The 8,936-nt window shown below is 41.6% G+C and overlaps 1 long non-coding RNA gene across 1 annotated transcript; it reads right to left on the minus strand.

Annotated features, from left to right (window-relative positions):
• Positions 1 to 3,442: 3,442 nt before the first annotated feature.
• LOC119504005 lies at positions 3,443 to 7,925 on the minus strand. Its single transcript, XR_005210470.1, has 3 exons — positions 7,143 to 7,925; positions 6,435 to 7,057; positions 3,443 to 3,819 (listed from the first exon to the last, which is right to left on the minus strand). It is a non-coding gene; the product is annotated as an uncharacterized LOC119504005 (long non-coding RNA).
• Positions 7,926 to 8,936: the final 1,011 nt, after the last annotated feature.

Genomic DNA, 8,936 nt, shown 5'->3' on the forward strand with positions numbered 1-8,936 from the left:
TGTGGGAAAACGCATCAAAAATTAGGAATAACTTTGCATAAGATGTCATATGAACCGTTGTTTGAGGACACGTTGCTCTCTGTGTCATGCTGTTGGGTTCTTGTCTGCCAATTGTCCGATCCTTTACAGGTTCAGTGAAATAAAACATAATTACTCTTTTGCATGGCCCTATTTACAGTTGAGTACAGAGGAGCACTGAGTCAACGTGCGGGAAACACATGGTATAAGTTCTAAAAACTAGGTGTGAAGAGGCCCAAAAATGTTGATGTGCTAGTCTTTTTGCCAGGACATAAATCAGCTGACCTACAGAAACATGAAAATGTCTGGCTGTTACAACAATTCTCTGAAAAGAGAAAATATTATTTCACGGTGCAAGTTTAAAACCGCACAGCCCTGACTTTGGAGCAGTTCAGTTGTTACTGTAGTGTTCAGTTGCAGAATCAAAACATTTCGTCCAGGCTCACGGACAAAAAACTTTCCAAACATGAGTGACTCTGTTGTCCGCTGGATGATTGATTCTGTTCAGGGCCCAATTTTATGTGTCACTCAGTAAATGTGTGACCCAGTTCCAGTTTTACAGTTGAGCGAGCAAATATAGAAATAGCAGCTTTATTGAACATGTTGATGCTAATTTAGTTTGGAACAGAAAAAGGAAGCTGAGAAAAACCAAGTTCAGCTGAGCTCTACTTATGTGATATTTGGCTTGTGCTTATAGGCTCATGTTCCCGGAGGCTCCGTGTTGTCGTCTTTATGCAGATAAACCACAGTCTCCAAATGAACACGGAGCGGCTCTAATTACAAAAATCAATAAGGTGAAAATTCCTGGAGGTGTTACGGAGTGTGACCCTGAAATGAGGAGTTTTAACAAGTGAAGAGGAAGATCACAGGGTGAGAAAATGAAATATGGAAAGTGAAGACCGGCTCTTTGATTTACCTCTTTCTCTCTCTCTCACGTTGCTCTTTTTTCTTGCTCGCTCTCCTTCGCTCTCAGTTCAAAGCGAATCCTAAGAACCCGGCCTCACCAGTGTCTGTCTGGGTTTGTTTGATCTCTGTTACACACACATGCTGTATACACACTCTTAACACATGCCTGCATATCCACCAACTCAAGGGGACACCACTCAGGAGTACACATCCACTCACAAACTTACAAAGACCAACATATAGTGCATTATTCATAAAAAACAGTAAACACAGATATTGCATTATTCATAGTTTGCTGTGTCATTATATAAGGTTTTCTATCTGTCTTTCTCCTATTCTCTTATTGTGTTCACACGTCTTCTGTCTTTCTTTCTTCCTTGTCTTGTCCGTGTGTCAGCCCCAACAAACCCTCCACCACCTCACGTCTTTCCTGTTGCACATAAAAGCATCATCACAATGCGGCTAAATGGGCTTTGAGTCTGGGTGCCGTGTGTTAATGTGCAGAGCACGTGGACTCGCAGTCATGATTTTTTTGCTCGGCTATAATGCATGTGCGTGTTTGTGCGTCTGCGGATTCATTAAACAGGAAGTCGGCCTCATAATTAATTTCCTGTCTTAACGTCAGGAAGATGGATGAAGACGATTAGGTGCAACAGAGACAAATGCAACAAAGCAGACAGATTAGGATTTGCCTTTCTTTTGCAAAATTGCCTGCGGTAGATGGATCGCTGTGGGGACTTCTTCAGCTGATAAAAAAAGTAATTTTCTATATAAAACGTGCTTGTTGTATAGCGAGCGCAACAAGCACAGCATGAAATCATGCAATTGTGAAACAAATGTACACATTCTCATGTGTAATGCTGCCATTAAAGGCTGCTACAGAACTAACACATTATGACATATTGTGAAAAATAGTGACACATATGAAGGATGCGACACCATGACTCTGCCAGTGTGCGTCATTGTGTGCCGAAAACTAAAACCTCTCCACGTGTGAACACTTGAATGTTAACTTCAGAGTGCTTTGAGTTACTGGGTTTGGATTTGTTGACTCTCATCAGAGCTTAAGCACAGTTCCAGCCTTTCTGTCAAAATACTGTTGATCCTCACATGCAAATATACGCTAATAAGCACAAACACAACCACCTGTGTTTGCATACAGTTCGCATGGCTTCAATGTTCACTGACAAACACGGCAAAAACGTGCATGCATGGACAAACACACATGCACAACACATTAAACACCAAATGTTTAAACGGTACATGCCTTTATTGTACACAAATACAAAATATTGATATTATTAGTCATTTTATCCCGTGAAAGCATTGATTGGCTGATGTTTTGTGTGTTTTTATCATTCAATTCTAAGTATTAGATATGACTAATAAGTCTTTTTGGCATTATTTGGACACATAATTACTCACTCATCATCTAATCATATTTAGATTTAACACACAGGTCACCCAACCAAATTTGACCCCAAAATGTAAAAAAAAGTCAAAGTAATACCAAGATATTGTTTAGAGTAATGTACAAATATGCCAAAATGAATAATGAATAATTGATTTATTGATTTTTTTTGGCCACTCAAAGGAAGCAGAACATGCTGAAAATACAACACTGATATATTATCACCTTATAAATTGACAAGCAGTTGCCTATTTACACATTCAGCGGGAAAAAGAGCAACATTTGCATTCATTTGGAGACATGTTTTAAAGGTCCCATATTATAAAAAAGTGATATCTTCATGTTTCTTTTTATTATAAAGCAGGCTTAAGTGCTATATAAATACTGTGAAAGTATTGAAACGCTCAATCCACAGGGAGATACAAACAGCCCGTATTCAGAAACTCTGCATTTGAAACAAGCTGTCGTGATTTCTGTCCATTTGTGATGTCACAAATATACAATATTTAGACCCTTTACACAGATTTAAATGTAAACATTCTAAATGTGTCCCAGTTTATTCCTGGTTGCAGTGTATGTGAATGTCATCAGCTGACAGGAAGTACACATGGACCCAAGCTGTTGCCTAGCAATGCAATTCTGTTGCAATTTCGTTGCAATTCCGTCAGAATGCGCTAAAATGGAGCGTTTAAGACAGAGGGTGAATACAGACATATTCAGGCCGACAGTATGAGGAAAAAAAGTTTTTTTTGAACATTACAGCATGTAAACATGTTCTAGTAGAAACACAAAATACAAGTATGAACCTGAAAATGAGCACGATATGGGACCTTCAAATGAACTCTGCTTTAGTCGAACGCTGAGGAAATGTGTCTCTGTAGCTGCTAAATGCTCCACTATGTTTATTAGCTAGTGACTAACTTTGTCTGTCTGTGGTTTAATGCTGGGTAGGTAGTATACAGTAGACTCATCAGAGCTTTATTTGATTAAAAAAACAGCTGCTGAAAACAAGGTTGATGAGAGCAGTGAGACTCAACTAAAGACTGAATGTGAACTACAGTTGTATGATAGGAAGAGTTGTCCACGTGGAGCTACAAATAGTATGCATTTACCAAATTAGCATTAAGCAGGATGCAGCTGCTCTGATGCACCTCATCTGATCTGAGGCATTTATGTTTGCAGACATTTACGTACTACCATCAGTTTCCATAACAACTTCTATATGACACCAATGTGGCATATTGTGTGTCTGCCACCAACCAGGTGCTTAGGAAGCTAAGGGAAACTACACACACTGAACTACACAAGCTGAAGAATGAGGTGAATGAATTAGCTGAGTCAAGCACACACTTGACACATGCATTTTATTAAATTGTGCTGAGGATATGAATGCAACAAAGGGGGTCTCATGTCACACCGTGTTGTGTCACCGGTCCATAAAAGTGTTTTATTCCTCCTGCTGCTGCCACTGCGAGCCTGCAAACCTGATTATGACAGAGCTTTTTATTAACAGAAAATAGCACATGCAAATTGACGAAATACTGCTTGAATGTCAACCAAACACACTGTAACAGATAAGGACAGGAACACACACATACAGATGCTGCCTCCATGGTCCTAACACCCAGCGGAGGCTGCACAGCACCCACCTCTTCCTCTTCGCCCCCTCCCTCCTCCTCCCTCCTCCTCCTTTTCCACCTCCTCTTCTTCCTCTATCCTGTTATACATGCGGCCACGCAGAGCAGTGTGTTGTGTAGGCTGAACTGCAAAGACTCACAACTTCCCTTTTCCTTTTTTTAGTTCTCTCCGTCCACCTCCCCCCCAGTGCAGGACACAACGTGGGCTCAGGGCCTGCGCTTTGACTTTGCCGAGTATCTGTTTGTGTATATATATGTGTGCATTCATGTGTGTGTGTTCTTTGCCTCATCTCCACGCCTCCCTGTCTTTCTTTCTTTCTTTCTTTCTTTCTCTCTCTGTCGCTCTGACTTTGCAGATCTCTTGAAGGTTACAGGTACGTCGTCATTTTTCTTATCAGCACTCCCCCAGGATTACTAGCAAGCATGCACAGACTTACACACAGATGCAAAATATCCCATGACAGCTGGATTATGTTTTACATTGAGTGTTTTGTATGCATATGGGTTGTGCATATGAATTGATCCTTCACTAAACTCCTCCCCCAAAACAGCTATTATCCAATAATAGCTTAGCAGCTGTAAAAGGTTTGTCAAGCTTTGGATTTCTGCACATGCCGAAGTGGTGTGTCTGTAAAAGTGATAGTTGCTATGTGGAGTGTGGAGGGTGGTGTATTTTTTTTTTTCCAAAACCAAAAATACAAGTATATGGGAATGGATGAAAGTGTGTTTTTTTCTGCTCTCCCATACGTTGCAAACATAGCATGTCTGACTGACTAGCTTCCTACCAGTAGTGACCTAACCCAGCATTACTTCCATGGCCAAGGGGCAGATCATTAACTTACTAGATCTCCTGGATGACCCCCTAAACCTAACCCACCACAGTCTCACAAAATCCTGTGGGAAACGCTGGGTTGAGCCAGAGCCGGACTGGTCATCAGGAGCACCGGTGGGCCAAGACTTTGATTGTGCACCAGCACAATTCTGTTTCAGTGAATTTACAGTAACATTGCATTGATAACTGTATTGCAATTCTACTTTTATTTGTGTTTTTTTTGTTGTAGAAAAATAAAGCTGTAAATATATTTTTTCTGAAGCTTTTCTACTTTTTGTGTTCAATGAAATGTGAGTTGATGTACTTGAGCAATGTTTCACAGAAGCCTGTATGAGAAAATGAAAAAGGTATTAAAAAAACAGCAGTGTTTTTGTATAAAGTACATCAGTGTGTTGTTGCTGTTTTGAAAGTCAAATGATGCATGTGTGTATCATTTTGTTGCAAAAATGCATTTTTGGTGCATGATGTTTTGATTGCAGAGTTTAATTCTGACAAGTGAGATATTTAGCCTATGTCCAAGTGTTAAGCAATCGCAAAATACTGTAAGGCCCATTTTACTGTGTTCTTGTTTTAAAATGAGTCTGCTTGAAATATTAAAAAGTCAGTTGGAGACAGCGTTTACAACCAACTCATGGAGCTAGTGTTATCTTAACTAGCTAGTAAGTAAGCTGATACAATCCGACAATTGTCATTTCAGCTGACTACTGCACGTCCCTTCTGGTAGGCCTCCCTGCATGCACATTCAAACCTCTGCAGATGATCCAGAACGCAACAGCGCTACTGGTCTTCAACCAACCCAAAACAGCACACGTCACTCCGCTGTTCATATCCCTCCACTGGTTCCCAGTGGCCGCTCGCATCAAATTCAAAACCCTGTTGCTTGCTTACAAAACAGCAACAAAAACAGTTCCTACCTACCTGAACTCCCTCATCCGGGTCTACACTCCCTCTCGCCCACTACGCTCATCAATGAAAGATGTTGACTACGATGATATTGATGATGATGATATTGAGGATGTTGCTGATGTTGATTAGGATAGTCATGATCATGATGACATTGATGACACTGTTGATATTGTTAATGATGATGATGACAAAAAATATATAATTCTATACACCCTGTGCATTGCCTCTGTGCACTGCCTGTTGGCACCTGTGTCCGATCAGACTTGAGGCTGTTGTTGGCACTTACTCATGTTGTTCCCTCCTATCTAGATCCTTTCCTGTGTTGTACGAATTCCCAGATGTACGTAGCTTTGGGACAAAAGTGTCTTCTAAATGAAATTGTAGAATTGTAGCTGACAAAATTGTCAGCCGCCTGCTTTTGTCTACCTCTGTCCTACATCAAGGACCCAATGTTTCAAAAATTACTAATAAATTCAAGTGGTAATCTGCCTCCGTTATCATGAGCTGCATATGTGCTGTGAGAGAACGGAAAGCTTGACAATAGCAACAGTAACTAAGGGGGGCTTAGTGGTCACCTGTGTGTGCATTTATATGAAGCTGTGACTTTTGAGAGAGTTAGTTACTCACATCAATGCCTCTCTCATCTTCGTGTCCACCTAAACTTTTCATTTTGAAAGCATTTTGTAATCTGACCTTGCCTCTGCTGGTTACATCCACATCTCACCTTCTCTTTTACTGCAGGCCCATCTGTCTCTTTCAGTCGTGGCCTTAACCGTGTGAGTGCAGCAGGGCGGTGCTGCAGCCAGTCGGCATCCTCTGAGGAGATTCCCAGTCCTGCGGCCGGTCGATAATTGGGGCAAGCCCCGGCCGCACGACCGGGGTCATACTGTGTGCTGAGAAAATGAGGCGGGGGAGAGAGGGACAGGGAGAAGATGGGAGGATATAAGTGAGTGATTAGTCCTTTACTGTAAGTGGCAGAGCATGATGAACACGAGGCGGTGTGAGAGAGAAACAGAGAGAGAAACACAGAGAGGTAGATGGTAATTTATCCACGATGAGGCAGTGTTGCGGACAAGAAATGGAAACATTTCTGATTCTAGATGCTTATGGTTACCATGGCAACTACAGAGTGACATATCGCTTTATTCTGTTTTTCACACACCCACACAATGAAGGGCCGGATTTTTATAGTCTTCTTTCATTTCAATGTGTGTGTGTGTGTGCAGTGTTTTGCATTTGTCATGGAAACACATGACGAAACGAGGCAGAGACGAGGCCAGGACGGAGCCGGCGGGGTGGGACAGGAGCCCCCGGAGACATGGGAGAGATGGATGGCCGTGGCGTGATCTAAAATGGACAGAGATGGAGAGATGTTTAGGGACTCGAGGAGGGAAGGGAGGAGACAAAGGAGCCGAGGAATGAAAATCTTTACCTCCTCGAGCTCTGCTGACAGCCAGGCCTGGGTAAAGAGCACTGAAATGAATGGGTGAATGAAGGAGGAGGGAGGAGGACCAGACATGGGGGGAAGGTGGAGGAGGAGAAGACAGAAGGAGGGTTCATGATCCATCTTCTAGCACCTGACACCAGATCAATACTCGCTGAACCACGGCAAAGCGCCCACATCTCTCTGCATATCTCTCTCTCTTTCCGGCTTGCTCTCTCTCGGCTTGATCTCTCGGCCTCGTTCATCTCCCCCATTCTATCTTCGTCTTTTCCCCTGTGCCAGTGCCGATGACCTCCCTTACATCGCTCTCTCCAAACAGACGGACATCGGCTATCCCTCATCTGACATGGGTTTTTGAAGGCTGATATTGCTACGTCGTAAATTGCAAGAACCAGGTTCTTTGAAATATTAAGATCACTTTAATGTTAAGTTCTCAGAATTTTATACCTACCATCATTGGGAAAGCTTCTGAAACAGCCGACACCTCTTCCTAACTGGACGCGATGTGAACAAGCGAGCGAACATCAGATTGTTTAATTTTTTCCCAAAGAAGACGTCCTAACCTGCTTCATGCGTCAGCAAACAGGCAAAGGGAAGCACCGCTTGTTTGAAAAAAACGCTCATCCTGGCTCTATTTATTCAAAGTTTTGTGCGCCTCAAACCTATTTTACTGGTCAAAATCGACGCTGTTACCAAAATCACGCTCTCTATATAATAGAGTGACATTACTCGCACGATTTAATTTTTTGGGCTCCATTCGCCAGAGTTCACTTGCTCGATGTATGTTAGGAAGGGGTGACTGTTCCTCATACTCACGGCTACCAGCATCATGAGTCAATGCTGCAAATAATAGCTTATTATGAATTGAAATCAAATGGAAAAAAAAATACCTGTATTGTTATCTGTCTTATAAATGTGTAGCTACTTTAGCCTCAACTTGATGCCTAAGCTAGTGTTCGATTAAGATGATGCCAACAAGACGGTGATGGTAGCTGACCAGCTATAGCTAACAAGCCACATTACGAAAACACAAAACACACATTTAAGTATGGCCGTGTACAAAACCATGTGTTATTCAGTAGTCCGCTGTGTTCACCATTTTGCAGTGTTGTCTGAATGTCTAAAATAATGTGAGTGTTACGTTGCATACTGTACTGAAATGATCCCACAATGCCAGCCTGATCTCACAGAAATACATGAAATGACCATGACCTGTTAACAGTGCATTACGTGGTGACTGGTGTTCATGTCCCGTGTGAAAGAACAAGTCAACGTTATGAGTTATTTTAAATGACATAGGCTACTTACGAAGTTATGTAAAAAACATAGTTCTTTTAACCCAAACTATGATGTTTTCTTTCCTAAATAAAACAACGTATAGTTTTGTTGCCTAAACCGAACATTAAATTGTTTCCGTGGTGGCGCCATGTAACTTGTGCACATAATGTGCTGTCAAGAGGTCGTGGTCATTTCATGAATTTCTGTGAGATCGCAACGCAACACTGACTGATACCCTCCACCAGGAAAGAATCTGACATATCCTTAATTACAGACTGGAGGTGTTTGAATGGATTTGGAGGCCGATGATCTACTCTATGGAAGTGACAGACATTTAAGATGCAATGCACATGTAGTCTTTATCAGGGATATGAAGGTTGGGTTGGTGGAGGGGATACTGTTTGGTGAGTTAGAGCATTAACATTTTTTGTGTGTGCATTATGGTGTTGTATGTAGGTTTATTTAGAATAATAATAATTATTTTTATTTAAATTTTTTATTATT

The sequence above is a fragment of the Sebastes umbrosus genome, chromosome 15 (assembly GCF_015220745.1).
Source record: "Sebastes umbrosus isolate fSebUmb1 chromosome 15, fSebUmb1.pri, whole genome shotgun sequence".
Classification (NCBI taxonomy): domain Eukaryota; kingdom Metazoa; phylum Chordata; class Actinopteri; order Perciformes; family Sebastidae; genus Sebastes; species Sebastes umbrosus.